Source organism: Musca domestica, unplaced genomic scaffold (genome assembly GCF_030504385.1).
Source record: "Musca domestica strain aabys unplaced genomic scaffold, Musca_domestica.polishedcontigs.V.1.1 6, whole genome shotgun sequence".
Classification (NCBI taxonomy): domain Eukaryota; kingdom Metazoa; phylum Arthropoda; class Insecta; order Diptera; family Muscidae; genus Musca; species Musca domestica.
The window spans coordinates 21,175,455-21,193,805 of NW_026712363.1; the positions used below are offsets into that span (position 1 = coordinate 21,175,455).

Here is an 18,351-nt window from a genome sequence, read left to right on the forward strand (position 1 = left end):
CAACAAGTGTGGCTTAAAACTGGCTCAAACAAATATCGATCGTAGTGTTCAACACATGTTGGGATAGTTGTGTGGTGTTTTGTCAATTTGATGTCATACCAGGTATATTCAGTTCTTAACATGTGGCTCAAAGAGATAAAGAGTTTTTTGTTTTCGTTGTTGTTTTATTTCTTAGTTAGGACTCTTCTGCGGTGTTTGAAGTCTGTTTCTCAGAGTTGTGAGGGTTTTTTATGACAATTGATTAATTTGAGGGTAAATATGTATTACCTTTTGTTTGAACAAAGAAGATTGATTACTTACGAACGAAATTAGTTGAAAAATTTTCTCAGTTAGTGACAAAAAATGACGAAATCAATTGTATATGGCTGGATCTAATTTCGGATTTACACTATGGTCTTTGTATTTGTTTCTATCCTCGACCATTCTATGGAGGTTATATTAACTTTGTCATTCCTTTTGTAACTCCTCGAAATATTTATAATAGACCCTACAAAGTATGTATATTCTGGATCAGCGTAAAATTCTAAGACAATCCGTAGGTCTGACTGTCTGTTTGTCCGTCTGTCTGTACGCTTTAATCACGCTATCTTTCGAACGAATTGAGATAGAAGGCCAAAATTTTGCCTACATGCATAGTTTACCAGTAGGCAGATTAAGTTTGTAAATGTCGATCCACGTTTTCGTATAGCCCCCATATAACGGTACCTCCCGATATTCTGCATTTTCATGATTTTAGCGACATTATTTGCCGGAATTATTTCAAGTTTCATATTTAAAGTTCGTTAAGGGTACTACAGCCTATGACAAAAAAATGTAGTATGGAGGTCTACTTCTTCTAATAGCCCCCCAAATAATGGTAGCTCCCAATATTCGGTATTTTGATGATTTCTGCGACATTATTTACCTGAATTATTTCAAATTTCGTATTTGAAGTTCCTAAGGGTACTACAGACTATGACAAATATTTTTTTATGCAGTTACACGTCTTCGTATTGCCCCTATATAACGGTACTTTCCGATAGTCGGTATTTTGATGATTTCAGCAACATTATTCATGGGAATCGCATCAAATTTCGTATTGGGAGAACTTAACTACAACCTATGGAAAAAGATTTCGTATGCTGGTCCACGTCTTCGTATTGCCCCTATATAACGGTACCTTCCGAAAGTCGGTATTTTGATGATTTCAGCAACATTATTCACCGTAATCATTACAAAGTTGGTATTTCAAGTTCCTAATGCCTATGACTAAAATGTTTGTATGCACGTCCACGACTTCGTATAGCCCCTATATAAAGGTACCTCCCGATATTCCGTATTTACATGATTTTAGCGACATTATTTTCCAGAATTACTTCAAATTTCGTATTTGAAGTTCGTAATGGGTGCTACAGCCTATGGCAAAAAAAAATCGTATCCAGGTCCACGTCTTCGTATAGTCTCCATATAACTTTTTTTAAGTGGTAGTTTCCGGATTTTTTTTTTTAATTTTCAAGTTCGTTCCAAATGGTGGAGGGTATTAAAAGAACGACCTGGCCGAACTGCTGTTTTTTTACTTTTTATTTTGAAACAGGTAAAATTACATAAGATAGACCCATAGTTCCTTTGGATGATCTATATAGAATTGATAAGAATAGATGATAGTAAAATCGGATTAAGGATATATATACCGTAACTATACGAAAATCTGAACCAATTTGCATAAAATTTGGCAGAGGTATTTTCGAGCAGCGTCTGATGTCCGGTGCCAAATATCATTGTTGTGGAGTGCATATTACTCATTGAGGGACTTTAACACCGAATCGGATGAAACATATATATGGGAGCTATAGCTTTATCTGAACTGATTTCAACCAAAATTTGGAGCACTTTATTTTAGGATAAATTAAGACGAAATTGACAAAATGCAGTCCATTTGGGCTGATATTAGTCATTTGGTGCACAAAAAAAACCTGAAATCGGATAAAGATATATATATATATATATATATATATAGTCCAATATCGGAATTTGGACCGATTTCTGTGTTGTATCTGATATCTGGTACCAAAGATCATTCTTGTGGAATGCATATTACTCATGTGAGGGACCTCAAATCGGATGAATCACATATATAGAAGCTATAGCTACGTCTGAATCGATTTTCAGTAAGTATTTGAAGTATTGCTTCTGGGCTTAATGTCGTCGGGAGTGCCAAAATTCAGTCCATTTGGGCTGATAATGGCCATTTGGTGCACAATAAACCTGAAATCGAATACAGATATATATGGGAGATATCTGATCCGATCTTAATAAAATTTAACAGAGATACATTAACACGTGAGGGACTTAAACTCCAAATCGGATGAAACATATATATGGAAGCTATAGCTATCTCTGAACCGATTTTCTCCAAATTTGTTGTACTTGCTTCTAGACCGAATTTTATCGGATGTCCCAAAATCAAAATGCAGTTTTTTATACCCTCCACCATACTATGGAGGGTATATTAATTTTGTCATTCCGTTTGTAACTCCTCGAAATATTCATGTCAGACCCAACAAAGTATATATATTCTTGATCAGCGTAAAATTCTAAGACGATTTAGCCATGTCCGTCTGTCTGTCTGTGTGTCTGTCTGTCTGTCTGTCTGTCTGTCCGTCTGTCTGTCTGTCTGTCTGTCTGTCTGTCTGTCCGTCTGTCCGTCTGTCCGTCTGTCTGTCTGTCTGTCTGTCTGTCTGTTGTAATCACGCTATCTTTCGAACAAATTGAGATAGAAGGCTAAAATTTTGCACACATGTATTTTTTCCCAGTAGGCAGGTTAAGTTCGTAAATGGGCCATGTAGGTCCAAGTTATCATATAGCCCCCATATAACGGTACCTCCCGATATTCGGTATTTTGATGATTTTAGCGACATTATTCACCGGAATTATTTCAAATTTGGCATTTGAAGTTTGTAATGGATACTTCATCCAAAGTCAAAGAATGAGCCATGTAGGTCCACGTCTTCATATAGCCCCCATATAACGGTACCCCCCGATATTCGGTATTTTGATGATTTTAGCGACATTGTTTACCGGAATCGTTTCAAATTTGGTATTTGAAGTTCGTAATGGATACTTCATCCAAAGTCAAAGAATGAGCCATGTAGGTCCACGTCTTCATATAGCCCCCATATAACGGTACCCCCCGATATTCGGTATTTTGATGATTTTAGCGACATTGTTTACCGGAATCGTTTCAAATTTGGTATTTGAAGTTCGTAATGGATACTTCAGCCCATGCCAGAAAATTGTCTGTGCAGGGCAACGTCTTCGTATAGCCCCTATATAACGGTACCCCCCATATTCGGTTTTTTGATGATTTTAGCGACATTGTTTACCGAAATCGTTTCAAATTTGGTATTTAAAGTTCGTAATGGATACTACATCCTAAATCAAAAAATGAGCCATGTAGGTCCACGTCTTCATATAGCCCCCATATAACGGTACCCCCGATATTCGGTATTTTAATGATTTTAGCGACATTATTTACAGGGATTGTTTCAAATTTCGTATATGAAGTTCGTAATGGATACTTCAGCCCTTGCCAGAAAATTGTCTGTGCAGGTCCACGTCTTCGTATAGCCCCCATATAACGGTACCCCCCATATTCGGTATTTTGACGATTTTAGCTACATTATAAACAGATTTTTCTTCAAGTTTCGCATTTAAATATTGTAATAATTTATGACAACAGTTGCCTATGCAGGCCCACGTCGTCGTATAAGCATTCGGTATTTTTAAGATTTTAAGAGAATTTTTAACGGGTTTTATTTTTTGGAAATTGCCAAATTTGTACCAAATGGTGGAGGGTATTAAAAGTTCGGCCCGGCCGAACTTACAGCTTTTTTACTTGTTTGGACTGATATTGGCAATTTGGTGCACAATTAACCCGAAATCGGTTGAAGATGTATATGGGAGCTATAACTAAATTCCAAGCGATCCTCACAAATTTCAATATGGTCTTCCTTGGGCCAAACAAATAAATTTCATAGCGATCCACACAAATTTCAATAGGGTTCGTCCTTGGGCCAAACAAATATTGTTTGGAAAATTTCATATCAATCAGATAAGAAATACGACTTGCATTTTGGTCACAAAAATACATGGACAGACAGACGGACTGACATGCATAAATCGACTCAGAAAGTGATTCTATGAAGATCCTCCAAAGTAAATATGGGTCTATCTCGCTTCTTTCTCCATGTTACAAACAAATGCACAAGACTTGATACCCTAACTACTATGTGGTGTAGGGTATAAATATTACAAAAAATATATCGAGTGCTCCGAATATTCAGCCAGATAGACCGACGGTTGTTGTCCAGCAACAGATTTAGCACCAAGAGACATGGCATATAATCCCGTTATTTCGATGAGATACAGAATTGTCTATGTAATAGTTATCCACTGCGGTCATATGGCTGAAATTACAACAGCATATAAATTACCTAGGCAGTAAGGGTAAAGGATTCTCAACAGAGCGCATTCTGTCATACAGGGTAAAATATAATTTCAAAATAAATAGAGAATCCTCCACAGGACGAATCCAGTGAAACCTGTAATTGAGTGAGATTATGTTGAATCAAATAATTATATGCGTCTTTTGGGATAACAAAAAAACTCTTTTCACATCAATACCAACATGATTTTTAACTAAGACGTGTGTTTACATTTTTTTCCCCTTATTGGAGGAAACAAGGTCCAAGCGAATAAAATGTTTTGCATTTTCTAAAACACACAGAATCTTTATAAAGAATGTGAATTTTTGTATTCAATCTTGATTTATAGTTTTCTTATTATTTTCATTCCTACATTTGTATGTGGGTCATACACCTCATTATTGTTATGTAAATTTCGTAACAGATTAAGTTGTCGCCAAGCAATTTACCAAAATTTAATACTTTCTGGTTTTACAAAAATACGAAAAAAAAAAACATTCACATGTACTGTCTAAATATTTAGCCTGATGGCAAATCTAATCCGCAATGAGGTTAGTGTATTTAATTTAAATACAAGTATATTAAACAGCATTTTCTTTTACACACACGCAAAATGCTGTGATGTAATGCAATTTGTGTGGGGAAAATCACATTTTTTGGGTGTTTTCACTTTCTGGCGACAATGCTGTTGGCTTTTCATAATGGGGAAATTTAACGCATGAGAACATTATAAATTATCTCAATTGCTAAATTTTCTACAACATTAACATCTTCTGGATACATAAAAATAAGCATGTGAAGAGATTTGAATAAAATAAAAACAAGAAAGTGAAAATTTCACCCATTCGGGCCACAAACGAGGTATTTATCAACGTCAGACGCACAAGTGTTTTTTTTTAATATTAAATTGCCGAAAGTAGTGTCAGGTAAAATAAAGTGTGGGATATTTAGTATAATCTAAGCCTTTGGCTATGGTAAATATATTGCTTAATAAGATATTATATGGAAATAACGGTTGTAGATCCTAGGTCTCTTTGAACGAAATCCGTTTGGGACATTTGGAGTATATCTAGTCATGTTCGTCTGTCTGCTGTTCGCATTATAACTCTGGAAGGGAGTATTCGATTTCGTTAAATACATCCTTATATTTCTACCAAACTTAAATGAAGTTCGGAGATGGGGTAAATTGGTACACTCCTTCTTCTGTATCTGCCCCACAAATGTGTACAAACATACAATACCAGTAAGCAACAAGTAAAAAAGCTGTAAGTTCGGCCGGGCCGAACTTTGACTACACTCCACCATTTGGTACAAATTTAACAATTTTCAAAAAAAAAAAAAAAAAAACAAAACTTTAAAAATTCTGTTAAAATCTTGAAAATACCTAATGTAGCCGTATATTAGAGTCTATACAACGACGTGGACCTACATAGGCAACTTTCAACTGCGAAACTTGAAAAAAATCTGTTTATAATGTAGCTAAAATCATCAAAATACCGAATACCATGGAGGTTATAAAACGTGGATCTGAACAGACAATTTTCTGTCAGAGGCTGTAATATCCATTACGAACTTCAAATGCGAAATTTGAAACAATTCCGGTAAATAATGTCGCTAAAATCATCAAAATACCGAATTTCGGGGGTACCGTTATATGGGGGCTATACGAAGACGTGTACCTACATTGCCCATTTTCTGTCTTAAGCCGTAGCATCTATTACGAACTTTAAATATTAATTTTGAAACAATTCCGGTAAAAAATGTCGCTAGAATAATCAAAATACCGCATATCGGGAGGTACCGTTATATAGGGGGATATACGAAGACGTGGACCTACATGGCCTATTTTCAATATCAAAAATCCTGCAGACATAGTACACATTTGAGTAAAATTGTATCAACCTACTTCATTTTGTTCGGAAGCTAGAGTGATTTCCACAGATGGAAATCGACATAGAATTTTATGCTGATCAAGAATATATATATACTTTGTGGAATCTAAAAATTATATTTCGAGGTGTTACAAATGGAATGACAAACTTAATATACCCTGCATACTATGGTGGAGGGTATATAAAAAATGATACATTCCATTAGAATTAACATGCCAAAATAACTTACTTTTATAATAAAACTAACAAGTGCCGCAACGTGATTGGCCTTTTTATACCCACCACCATAGTATGGTGAATGTGTATTAGGTCTGCAGGATTTTGGATTATATAGGTCCAGTGTGTCGACTGATTCTTTGGGGTATTTTATGAAAATTTTTACACGAATTTGTTGTAAATTTGCAGTACATGTTCGCAGTATGTAAGAAAAATCCTTGTATAGAAATGTCAATATAAAACTTAAGTTTGCTATAGTCCTCATATAAATTTACCTCCAGATATTCGGTATTTTGATGATTTGTGTCACACTTTTCACTGGAAATGTTTCATATTTGGAATTTGAAATTCCTAATGGGCACTACAGCTTATGTCAGAAAGTTGCTCATTCAGGTCCACGTCTTTGTATAGGACCCAAAATAACGGTAACTTTTTAGGTTCGGAATTTCGATGATTTTAGCGACATTATTCGCCGGAATTATTTCAAGTTTCATATTTAAAGTTCCTAATGAATACTACTGCCTATGACAGAAAGTGGCATATGCAGGTCTAGGTCTTCGTATAGCCTCTATATAACGGTACCTCCCTATATGAGATATTTTGATTATTTTAACGACATTGAGTACCAGAATTGTTTCAAATTTAGCATTGTAGGTCCAAATGGGCACTATAGCCTATGGCAGAATGTTGCCTATGCCTGTTCACGCCTTCGTATAGACACCAATATAACTTCCTATATTCGGATTTTTTTTTAGGAAAATCAAACAAAAAGTCTTCCAAATCTTACATTTTGAAGTTTAACGAGGAGGATATGTAAAACCAATGTACAATGGGTCACATCAAATCTTTCTGTCCAAAACCTTTTCAATATCTCCATATGTAAACCCTAGAAATCAAAAGTGACCTTAATGTCAATTTGCTCTATCCCTTCTCCCAATACCATATTTGGTAACATTAAGTAGGCATATCCATTTGCTCTATCCCTTCACCCAATACCATATTTGGTAACATTAAGTAGGCATATCCAAACCCATTTACATTGCTCTATCCTAGACATCAACAGTGATCCAAGATTGGTACCATTTAGTACTTTTCGAACAATTATAGTACACATTTAAAAGACCACTAACAGATCTCAACACCAGATACCAATAGAGACCTCAAAATCAAGTTTAGTTTCAATTTAGTACTTTTCAATGAACTATAGTACGTTATAGTATAGTTTCCGAAACCATGCCCATATATCAGCCCTATATGCCAATAGAGACCTCAATATCAAATTTTGGGATTCCAGCTCTATTCTTTCATCAAATACTCAATTTAGTATCACTTAGTACTTTTCGAACAATTGCAGAGTGAGATGAAAAAACTGCAACTAACTTCAGACTGCTGTCATTTCCAAGCCACTCGTCCGACAGCTGTTAAAATTATTCCAGTGACAGCTTATTATATTGTTTACAAGCGTACACAAGCAATTTGGTGAGAATTTTCCAGAAAAAAAATTATTCGTGATAGAATTTAAGCGTGATAGTGTGATTTCTTTATATTTGGCTGGAAAACCACAAGTAGCTATCGTTATCGGAAGAAAACAGCAACATCAGCAGAAATGGTTCGAAAAGTAAATAAGCGACTTGATTGAAACCCGCGTCGCAGACCTTGGACATTCCAACGGGACTCAGCACCATCGCACTCAGCACGCGCCACCAAGAATGGTTACAAATGAGGTTCCTCGCTACCAAAGGCCACCAAAATCTCCGGATGCCAATGCGTTGGACTATTGTGTCTGGAGTATTTTAGAAAGCAAAATTGGCACTAGAAAATATCAAAGTGTCGGTCACCTCAAGCAAGCGCTTCGCCGGGAATGGGCCAAAATATCGCAGAGCAACATTCTTGCAGCGTGTGACGGTTTCATTGGCCATTTCGTGCCAAATGTGACCAATTCGAACAAGTCTAAACTTATTTTAAAATTTGATGCTATTTCCGACATTTTTGCTTTCATTCAATAAAATAAAAAAATGTAAAAAATTATGGCTATTAAGATTTTGTTGCAGTTTTTTATCTCACCCTGTATAGTACGGATTTCCAAAATTAAATACTCTTTCGTAGTTCTCATAAAAAACGACGCATTCCCAGACCACTGCCATATCTCAAACACAGATACCATCAGTAATCTTAATATTAAATTTCAGAATGATAATTCTACCCCTCCAGCCAATACCAAATACAGGGTTTGCCCATATTCGACGGACCCATCTGGCAACGCCATAACTTTTGACAGAGATGTCACATCGCTTAATGACATACCGCGTTTGAAGCGTCAGTCCAAGCAGATTTTTACCATGAACCAATACGCGCCACGCGAGCGCTCTGAGATTTACATTCAACAGAAGAAGTCAATTGTGAAAACTCAACGTGCTTTAAAAACATTAAAAAAAATGTGAGAAGTGCGCCTTCTAAGAACACCATTAAGCGTTTATACGAAAAAATTTGGACTGGTAAGGCTTTTTCTAATCCGAAGAGGCCATATAAAAGTCGACCAAGGCGATAAGCCGAGAATATCGCTGCCGTACGAGCCAGTGTTGAGAGGTCCCCAAGAACATCCCAAAAACGCCGTTCTCAGCAGTTGGGCATGGCTCGGTCCACTTTACAATGGATTATTCGCACCGTACAAAATTCAATTGACGCAAAGAATGTTGCCTGCGGACAAGCCTCGTCGATTGGAATGGGCCCAAAGGTCCGTCGAATATGGGCAACCCTGTAAACCTCCTCCATATGTCCAGAATACACATGAACAGCGACCCTAAAACGACATTTCAGATTTCAATCTGTTCACCAAATACCAAATTATACCGAATATAGTGCTAGTTAGTACTTTTTATGCACTTCTAGTACACATTCCCAAAATCACTTCCATATTTCTATTCCAGATGTCAACAGTGAACCCAATATAAAATGTCTGAATTTCAGTTCTATCCCTGCACCCAATGCCAAATATAGTACCATTCAATACTTTTCGTACAATTATAGTACACATTTCCGAAACCACCTCCATACGTCTAGGCTGCACATGAGCACCGACCCTAATACCAAATGTCTGGTTTCAATCTCTGTCCGTTCACCAGATATCAAATTGTACTAAACATAGTACTATGTAGTACTTTTCGTGCGCTTGTACTACATATTACCGAAATCACTTCTTTATGACAAACTTACCACCAACAAAGACCACAGTATCATTTTTAGAATTGAAGCTTCATCGGATCATACTAAACCAAAATCTTCCAAATTTAGTACCATTTTGTACAGTTCTTAAACTTAGTACAAATTTTCACTTAGTACCCGATATCGTGGACCTATATAGACAATTCTCTTTCAAGGGTAAAGTACTCACAAGGAACTCATTGTGTATATTTTCAGACTATTTCATTGAAAAATGTGGCTAAAACCATAAAAATACCGAATATCGGAAGGTGCCGCTGTACGATATCGTGAACCTATCTCTTTCAAGGGGTAAACAATTCCGTTGAAAAATGTGGCTAAAATCTTCAAAATACCGAATATCGGGAGGTACCGTTATATGGGGGCTATACGATATCGTGGACCGATATAGCCCATCTTCGAACCTGACCTGTCTGCAGACAAAAGACTGATATGTGCAAAATTTTAGCTTTCTATCTTAATTTGTTTTGACTGTAGCGTGATTACAACAGACGGACGGACGTACAGGGCTAAATTTTACGCTGATCAAGAATATATATACTTTGTTGGGTCTAAAATTGTTATTTCGATGGAATGACGAACTTACCATGTCTGGTGGAGGTTATAAAAATAATTTATTTAAATAAATTAAATCTATTAATTTTCCGATCTGTTTCAGCATTTTCCCTCTAAAACAAAAAAAAAAAAAAAAACAATTGAAATACCTCGCCAGTGTTTGATCCAAATCTCATTTCGTTTTCAAAAATTTCCACGTGACAGTTGTGTTTTTTTTTTTGCCTAATTTGACATATGACACAATCCATAAAACTAACCTAATGCCACACAAATGTAACGTCGTCATGATCTGAATATTTTGTTTGAAGTTTTCCATATTGTTTGTTCAAATGGAAAGAAAAAAACTTTGAAAATTTCAACAAATATTATGGCTCACTAGATGTTATGATGATGACGTTTATGATGTGGATGTGGATGATGATGATGGCTGTAAAGGTGTAGTGACCCCGTTCAAATATAAAAGCCAATATGCTGTGGCACGTTCGTAATGACCAGCAAACAACAACTTCAACAATTGTTTAAATAGTTATTTTTTTCTTTTTTTTTGTGTTCATTTTCGATACACAATGGAAATAATAATTTTGTATAAATATAAAAATGTATGGGATACACGTTTGTGTGTGTGTTTTTTTTTGTTGTACACACATATGGTAAATGTATGTGATCTACACATAATAACATCGTTAGGAGATTATTTGTAATAAATGTGGCTAAGCTACATTTCATACCTTTTAAGAGTACCAATCGATGGATGAATGCCACGAATAAAACCAGGGAACTATATTGAAGCACGTGAATCTAAAAAATAATAAAAATTTTAAAAAAATGTGGAAAATTAAAAAATATATATATATATATATATATATATAAAATATAACGAGTCGACTACATCCACCTATCATGATTCAGCTATCGACAAATACCACCCGCATATCCAGCCGAACACATATCACAAAAAAATATGATTGAGGCGACTATCATCGAGCTTAAACACACGATATACAGGGTGAGATAAAAACACTGCAACAAAGTCAAACGCCATAATTTTTACAATATTTTTAATTTAATTGAATGAAACAAAAAATTTCAGAAATAGCATCAAATTTTAGAATAAGTTTTGATTTGTTCAAATTTGTCTGCTTTGGCACGAATTTGGCCTTCAAACGGCCAATGAAACCTTCACACGCTGCCCGAATGTTGCTCTGCGATATTTTGACCCATTCCTGGCGAAGCGCTTGCTTGAGGTGATCGACACTTTGGTACCAGCCTTGCTTTCCAAAATATTCCAAACACAATATTCCAACGGATTGGTATCCGGAGATTTTGGTGGCCAGTGTGGAAATGAAGCGAGGAACCTAATTTTGTAACCATTCTTGGGTGGCGCGTGCTGAGTGCGATGGTGATGAGTCCTTTTGGAAAGTCCAAGGTCGGCGGCCAAAATATTTACATTCCCAAGGCTTTAATACACCCTCCAGAATATTTTCGCGATAATATTCGGCATTTATTCTGATGCTACGGTCGATTAATACGAGCGCAGAGCGACCAGCGGCTGTTATGGTGGCCCACACCATCACCATGGCTGGCGCTTGAGTTCTGGTGGCCAACCGAAAGTGCACATTTTCAGCTGACCTCCTTAGAAAGTAAACACGATCATTTTGTTTGTTTAAAAAACTGCTGGACAACGAATGTTTTCTCATCGGAGAAAACCAAATTCGTCAGTTCACCACTTTCAGCCAAGCAAACTCTTTAGTTCTTTTGAGTCTATATTTTTATACCCTACACCACATAATGGTAAGGGTATTATGTCTTTGTGCATTTGTTTGTAACATGGAGAAGGAAACGAGATAGACCCATAGTTACTTTTGAGAACCTTCATAGAATCACTTTCTGAGTCGATTTATGCATGTCCGTCCGTCTGTCCGTCCGTCCGTCCGTCCGTCCGTCCGTCCGTCCGTCTGTCCATGTATTCTTGTGAACAACATGCAGGTCGCATTTATTATCCGATTGAGATGAAATTTTCCAAACAATATTTATTTGACCCAAGGACGAACCCTATTGAAATTGGTGAGAATCGGATCAAATTTAGATATAGCTCCCATATATACCTTCATCCGATTTCGGGTTAAATGAGCACGAAATGTCCACTATCAGTCCAAATTACCTGAATTTTGGCACACCCAACCGAGTTCGGCCTAGAAGCAAGTATATCAAATTTTGAGAAAATCGGTTCAGATATAGCAATAGCTCCCATATATATCTTTCATCCGATTTGATCTTTAAGTCCCTCACATTCCTACTATGCACTCCACAACCGTGATATTTGGTACCAGGTATTAGATGGAGCACAGAAATAGCTGTTTTAAATTTTATCGAAATCGGTTCAGATTTGGATATAGCTCCCATATATATCTTCATCCGATTTCGGGTTAATTGACCACCAAATGGCCAATATCAGCCCAAATGGCCCGAATTTTGGCACATGTGACCGAGATTAGCCTTAAAGTAAATACAACAAATTTGGAGAAAATCGGTTCAGATTTGGATATAGCTCCCATATATATCTTCATCCGATTTCGGGTTAATTGTGCTCCAAATGGTCGATATAAGCCCAAATGGACTGAATTTTAGTACATCGGACCAAATTCAGCCTAGAAGCAAGTATATCAAATTTAGTGAAAATCGGTTCAGATATAGATATAGCAAGCATATATATGTTTCATCCGATTTAGTGTTTTAGTCCCCTACATTCGTAATGTTCACTCCACAACCGTGATATTTGGTACCAGATATACGGTACGGCCCAGAAATAGCTGTTTGTAATTTTATCGAAATCGGTTCAGATTTGGATATTGCTCCCATATATATCTTCATCCGATTTCGGGTTAATTGTGCACCAAATGGCCGATATAAGTCCAAATGGACTGAATTTTAGTACATCGGACCAAATTCAGCCTAGAAGCAAGTATATCAAATTTAGTGAAAATCGGTTCAGATATAGATATAGCAACCATATATATGTTTCATCCGATTTAGTGTTTTAGTCCCTTACATTCGTAATGTTCACTCCACAACCGTGATATTTGGTAACAGGTATTAGATGGAGTACAGGAATAGCTGTTTTAAATTTTATCGAAATCGGTTCAGATTTGGATATAGCTCCCATATATATCTTCATCCGATTTCGGGTTATTGACCACCAAATGGCTGTAATAGCATCAATTTTGGCAAATCCGACCGAAACCAGCTTAGAAGCAAGTACACCAATTTTAGAAAAAATCGGTTCAGATATAGCTATAGCTCCCATATATATGTTTCATCCGATTTCGTCTTTAAATTCCTCACATTCGTAATATGCACTCCACAGAAATGATATTTGGTACCAGTTATCAGATAAAGCCCAAAAATAGTTGATTTTAATTGTATTAAAATTTGTTCCGATTTGGATATGCCCCTCATATATGTATCTTCATCCGATTTCGTGTTAATTGTGCATCAAATGGCCAATATCAGGCCAAATGGCATGAATTTTGGCAAATCCGACCGAAAACAGCCTATAGGCAAGTACACACATTTTAGTAAAAATCGGTTCAGATATAGCTCTAGCTCCATATATATGTTTCATCCGATTTGCTCTTTAAGTCCCTTACATTCGTAATATACTCTTCACAGGAATGATATTTGGTACCAGATATCAGATAAAGCCCAAAAATAGTCGATTTTGATTTTATAAAAATCTGTTCAGATTTGGATATAGTATAGCATAGCATACTCTTCACAGGAATGATATTTGGTACCAGATATCAGATAAAGCCCAAAAGTAGTCGCTTTTAATTTTCTCAAAATCTGTTCAGATTTGGATATAGCACCCATATGTATCTTCATTCGATTTCGAGTTAATTGTGCAACAAATGGCCAATATCAACCGAAATGGCATGAATTTTGGCATATCTGGCCAAATTCAGCCTGGAAGCAAGGACACCAATTTTAGTAAAAGTCGTTTCAGATATAGCTATAGCTCCCAAATATATCTTCATCCGATTTCGGATTAAATGTGCAGCAAATGGCTTATATTGGTACATTAAATTTAGTGAAAATCGGTCGGATACAGCTATAGCTCCTATATATACCTTTCATCCGATTTGTACTTTAAGTCCTTCAAATTCGAAAAATGTACGATACAAAAATAATATTTGGTATCAGATGCAGCCAAGAAATATCTTCTTTTTCAGTTTTACAAATATCGGTTCAGATTTGGATATACCTCCTATATATATCTTCATCCAATTTCGTGTTGATTGTGCACCAAATATCCAATATCAGCCCAAATGTCCTTGGTTTTGGCAAATCTGACCGAATTCAGCCTAGAATCAAATACATCAAACTTGGTGAAAATCGGTTCAGATATAGCTATAGTTCGTAAAATGCACGATAGAATTAGATAGATTTTGATTTTGTACCAAATATCTCATAGAGCTCTGAAATGCTCTGTATAAACCTTTTTACGAGAGCTCTACTAATTATGCATAGTGGTGTAGGGTATCATATAGTCGGCCCCGCCCGACTTTTGAGCTTTCCTTACTGGTTTATGTTGCGGTGTAGGTTCTTGCACTTTACCCCGGCTTTACCCCGAATTCATTTTCCAACATTTGCCGAATGAAATATTGCAGTATGTTAAGCTCACGAGCCATTTAGAAATGACAGCAGTCTGAATTTGATTGTAGTTTTTTCATGTCACCCTGTATATGCCAATAACTTCAAATAACGAATAATGAATTAAACTTAGCCACTCGTATTTTAACTTAAGTTTTTGGGGTCCTCGCTAAAAATTCTCATAAATTGTGAAATTTGTATTCGATTTTTCTTCAAACTTTGAAAAATTCATAATTATGCCCCAAATATTTCTAATGTGAAGGTGGGACGAATCGGTTCAACCCTTCCGGTAACTCTAAGGCAAATGGACAAAACTTTGAAAAATCGTGAATTATTTGCACAACCTGAGGCCAACCAAATGTTGAGGAAATATATGAGTCATCAAATCGAATTATAATTTTAAACTTCTAAACATAAAAATTAATTTCCAGCTTTAAAAATTTTATTACCCACAAATAATCTTCACCCTGACCGTAACCTCATTTTGAAAAATACTTCATATACAGCTGTTATTTCTGGTGTGGTATTTTATTTTCTTATTTTTCAATAAATATAAAAATATGCAATATTATGTCAACTTAATGTACACATCAGGTTTTGCAATAACTCCAATTCTGTTCTTTCTATTATTAGAAGCAATTGTATAAATTGACTTCTAAACGATATCTGAAAACTTCCACTGGAATTTTACCGTTAATATTGCTTAAAATTTTGCATAACATATCAAATTCATTTAAATTAACTTATATACATATTTTTTTATGTACATTTCATAAAAAGTATATATGTGTGTGTATTACTAAGTCACAGACGTTCAAAAGTTGAAGGTTAAGAAATGTGCATAATTTAAATGTTCTATAGGCAATCAAATTGAGAATCTCAATTGACAAAGACAAGAAACTTTGCCGCCAATTTTCAAGCATTTTTGCTTTCGTTTCAATACCAGATATCAACTATTAATGAGAATACCAAAAAAAAGCACTTAAATAGAAATTTTGGCTTGTCACTCACACATACATACAATTCACACACAATTTATTCTATTCTTAAAAAGAAAACTACTACCACTATCTCTTCATGGAATTCAAAATGTTGCTCTATCAATACGCGCATACCTTCCTACAAGAGTTCAAAGGCCTTTGATTTTGGTTCTTTTAAGCTCCCAACTGCTTAAAATTAATTATAATTTTCGCATTTTATTTCTCCAGCTTGATTTTTGCCTATTGCCAAAGTGAATGATGATGACTGGCCAAAACGACAAGCTTGAGCTTGGCCAGATTCTAACGTTTATGTAAATTATTTTGACCGGTCAAATTTGAGTGTATTGGAATTCGTGATTGGAGGGCTGGTTCTCCATTCAGCGGGCTTTCGTCAAATTTACATAAGCAAATATACATATGTGTATTTTGATGTGTTTGTGTGTGATCGCAGTCCCATGAAGTTCAAGAACACATTTCAGCAACTGAAATGGGTGTTAGAGATCATTAATCTTTAACTGGTTTCTTATTTAATCTGAAGAACGGGCGAAAAAGAAAACACGACAAGCTGAAAAGAGAATGTTTGGTAATCTGCAGATGCTTGGTGTTACATAACTTAGAGAAAAAAAAATATGTATGTTATATTCGAAGAAATTGAATGAAGCTTAGTTGATTAAATGCCGAAAACTTCTCAAGACATTTGGAATTTGAACGTAGAGCGGGTATATTTTGCCGAAGGATACACATTATGAGGTTCGTGATGGTAGACATCGACTGACTTTTGAATAATTTTGGAAATATCGTACAAAACACCTAGATTTAGTTTGAAACATCATAGAGAAAGAGTTAGAAATTAAATGAGAAACCTAGATCTTTCCAAAATTACAGGAAAAAACCAATAGATTATAAATGCGAAATGTGAAGACACGTGTATTGGAGGTTTGTAAGTTTACATGGCAAATTTATCTGAATAGAGGGGGCAAGTTTCATCCTAAGATTTAAGATTTCTTGGTACCCTTCATTTTTGGAATATTGTGTTTTCCGGACATCAGATACAGTTCGAAAATACCATTGGTAAATTGTATCGAGATCTTCCCGACTTCTGCCCTGTCCTTACTCGTTTTTATACCCTCCACCATTGTATGGAGTGTATGTTATGTTTGTCATTCCATTTGTAACACCTCGATATATACATTTTAGGCCCCACAAAATATATATTCTTGATCAACACAAAATTCTACATCGATTAAGCGATGTCCGTTCGTCTGTCCGTCTGTGGAAATCACTCTAGCTTCCGAACGAAATGAAGTAGGTTGATAAAATTTTTCTCAAATGTGTATTATGTCAGCAGGACTTTTGGTATTGAAAATCGGCCATGTAGGTCCACGTTTTTTGTATATCCCCCATATAACGGTACCTCCCTATTTTCGGTATTTTGGTGATTTAAGTGACATTATTCACCGGAATCATTTTAAATTTGGTATTTAAAGTTCGTAATGGATAGTAAAGCCTATGACAGATAATTGTTTGTTCAGGTCCACGTCTTCGTATAGCCCCCATATAATGGTACCTCCCGCTATTCGGTATTTGGATGCTTTTAGCTACAGTATTCACATGTATTGTTTCAAAGTTGGTATTTGAACTTCGTAATGGATACTACAGACTATGACAGATAATTGTCTTTGCAGGTAACGCCTTCGTATAGCACCCATATAATGGTACCTACCGATATTCTGTATTTGGATGGTTTTAGCTACATTATTCACCAGAATTGTTTCAAACTTGGTATTATAACTTCGTAATGGATACTATAGCCTATGACAGAAAATGGTCTGTGCAGGTCCGAATATAACGGTACCTCCCCATATTCGGTATTTTGAGGATTTTAGCTACATCATTCACGGAATTTTCTATTCAAGTTTCGCATTTAAATATTGTAATGGTTTATTACAAAAGTTGCCTATGCAGGTCCACGTCGTCGCATTGACCCTAATATAACGAGTACATTTAAGTCTCTCACATTCGTAATATGCATTCGACAGCAATGATATTTGGTACCAGATATCTTATAAAGCTCAGAAACTGAAGAGCTAAAATTTAAGATTTTATATTAGGCTTATTGTGCAAATAATGGCTAATTTCAGCCCGAAAGTAGTGAATTTCGGGACCTACGTTTCCATTTTGTGGAACTCGGCTCCGATATATATTTATACCCTACACCACAAGGTGGTCAGGGTATTATGTATAACAGGCAAAAGGAAACGAGATAGACCCATAGTTCCTTTTTATGATCTGCATAGAATCACTTTCTGAGTTGATATATGCATGTCAGTCCGTTCGTCCGTCTGTCCATGTATTCTTGTGAACAAAATGCAGGTC

The 18,351-nt window shown here is 35.8% G+C and overlaps 1 protein-coding gene across 4 annotated transcripts in view; it reads right to left on the reverse strand.

The window, feature by feature from the left end:
* LOC101896643 (heparan sulfate 2-O-sulfotransferase pipe) overlaps positions 1-18,351 on the reverse strand; it is a 227,631-nt gene that overhangs the window by 201,044 nt on the left and 8,236 nt on the right. For all 4 annotated transcript variants that reach the window (XM_059129313.1, XM_059129314.1, XM_059129311.1 and 1 more), the window contains exon 2: positions 11,074-11,143. The gene's annotated coding sequence lies outside the window, so the exon portion shown is untranslated. The remainder of the gene's footprint in view (positions 1-11,073; positions 11,144-18,351) is intronic.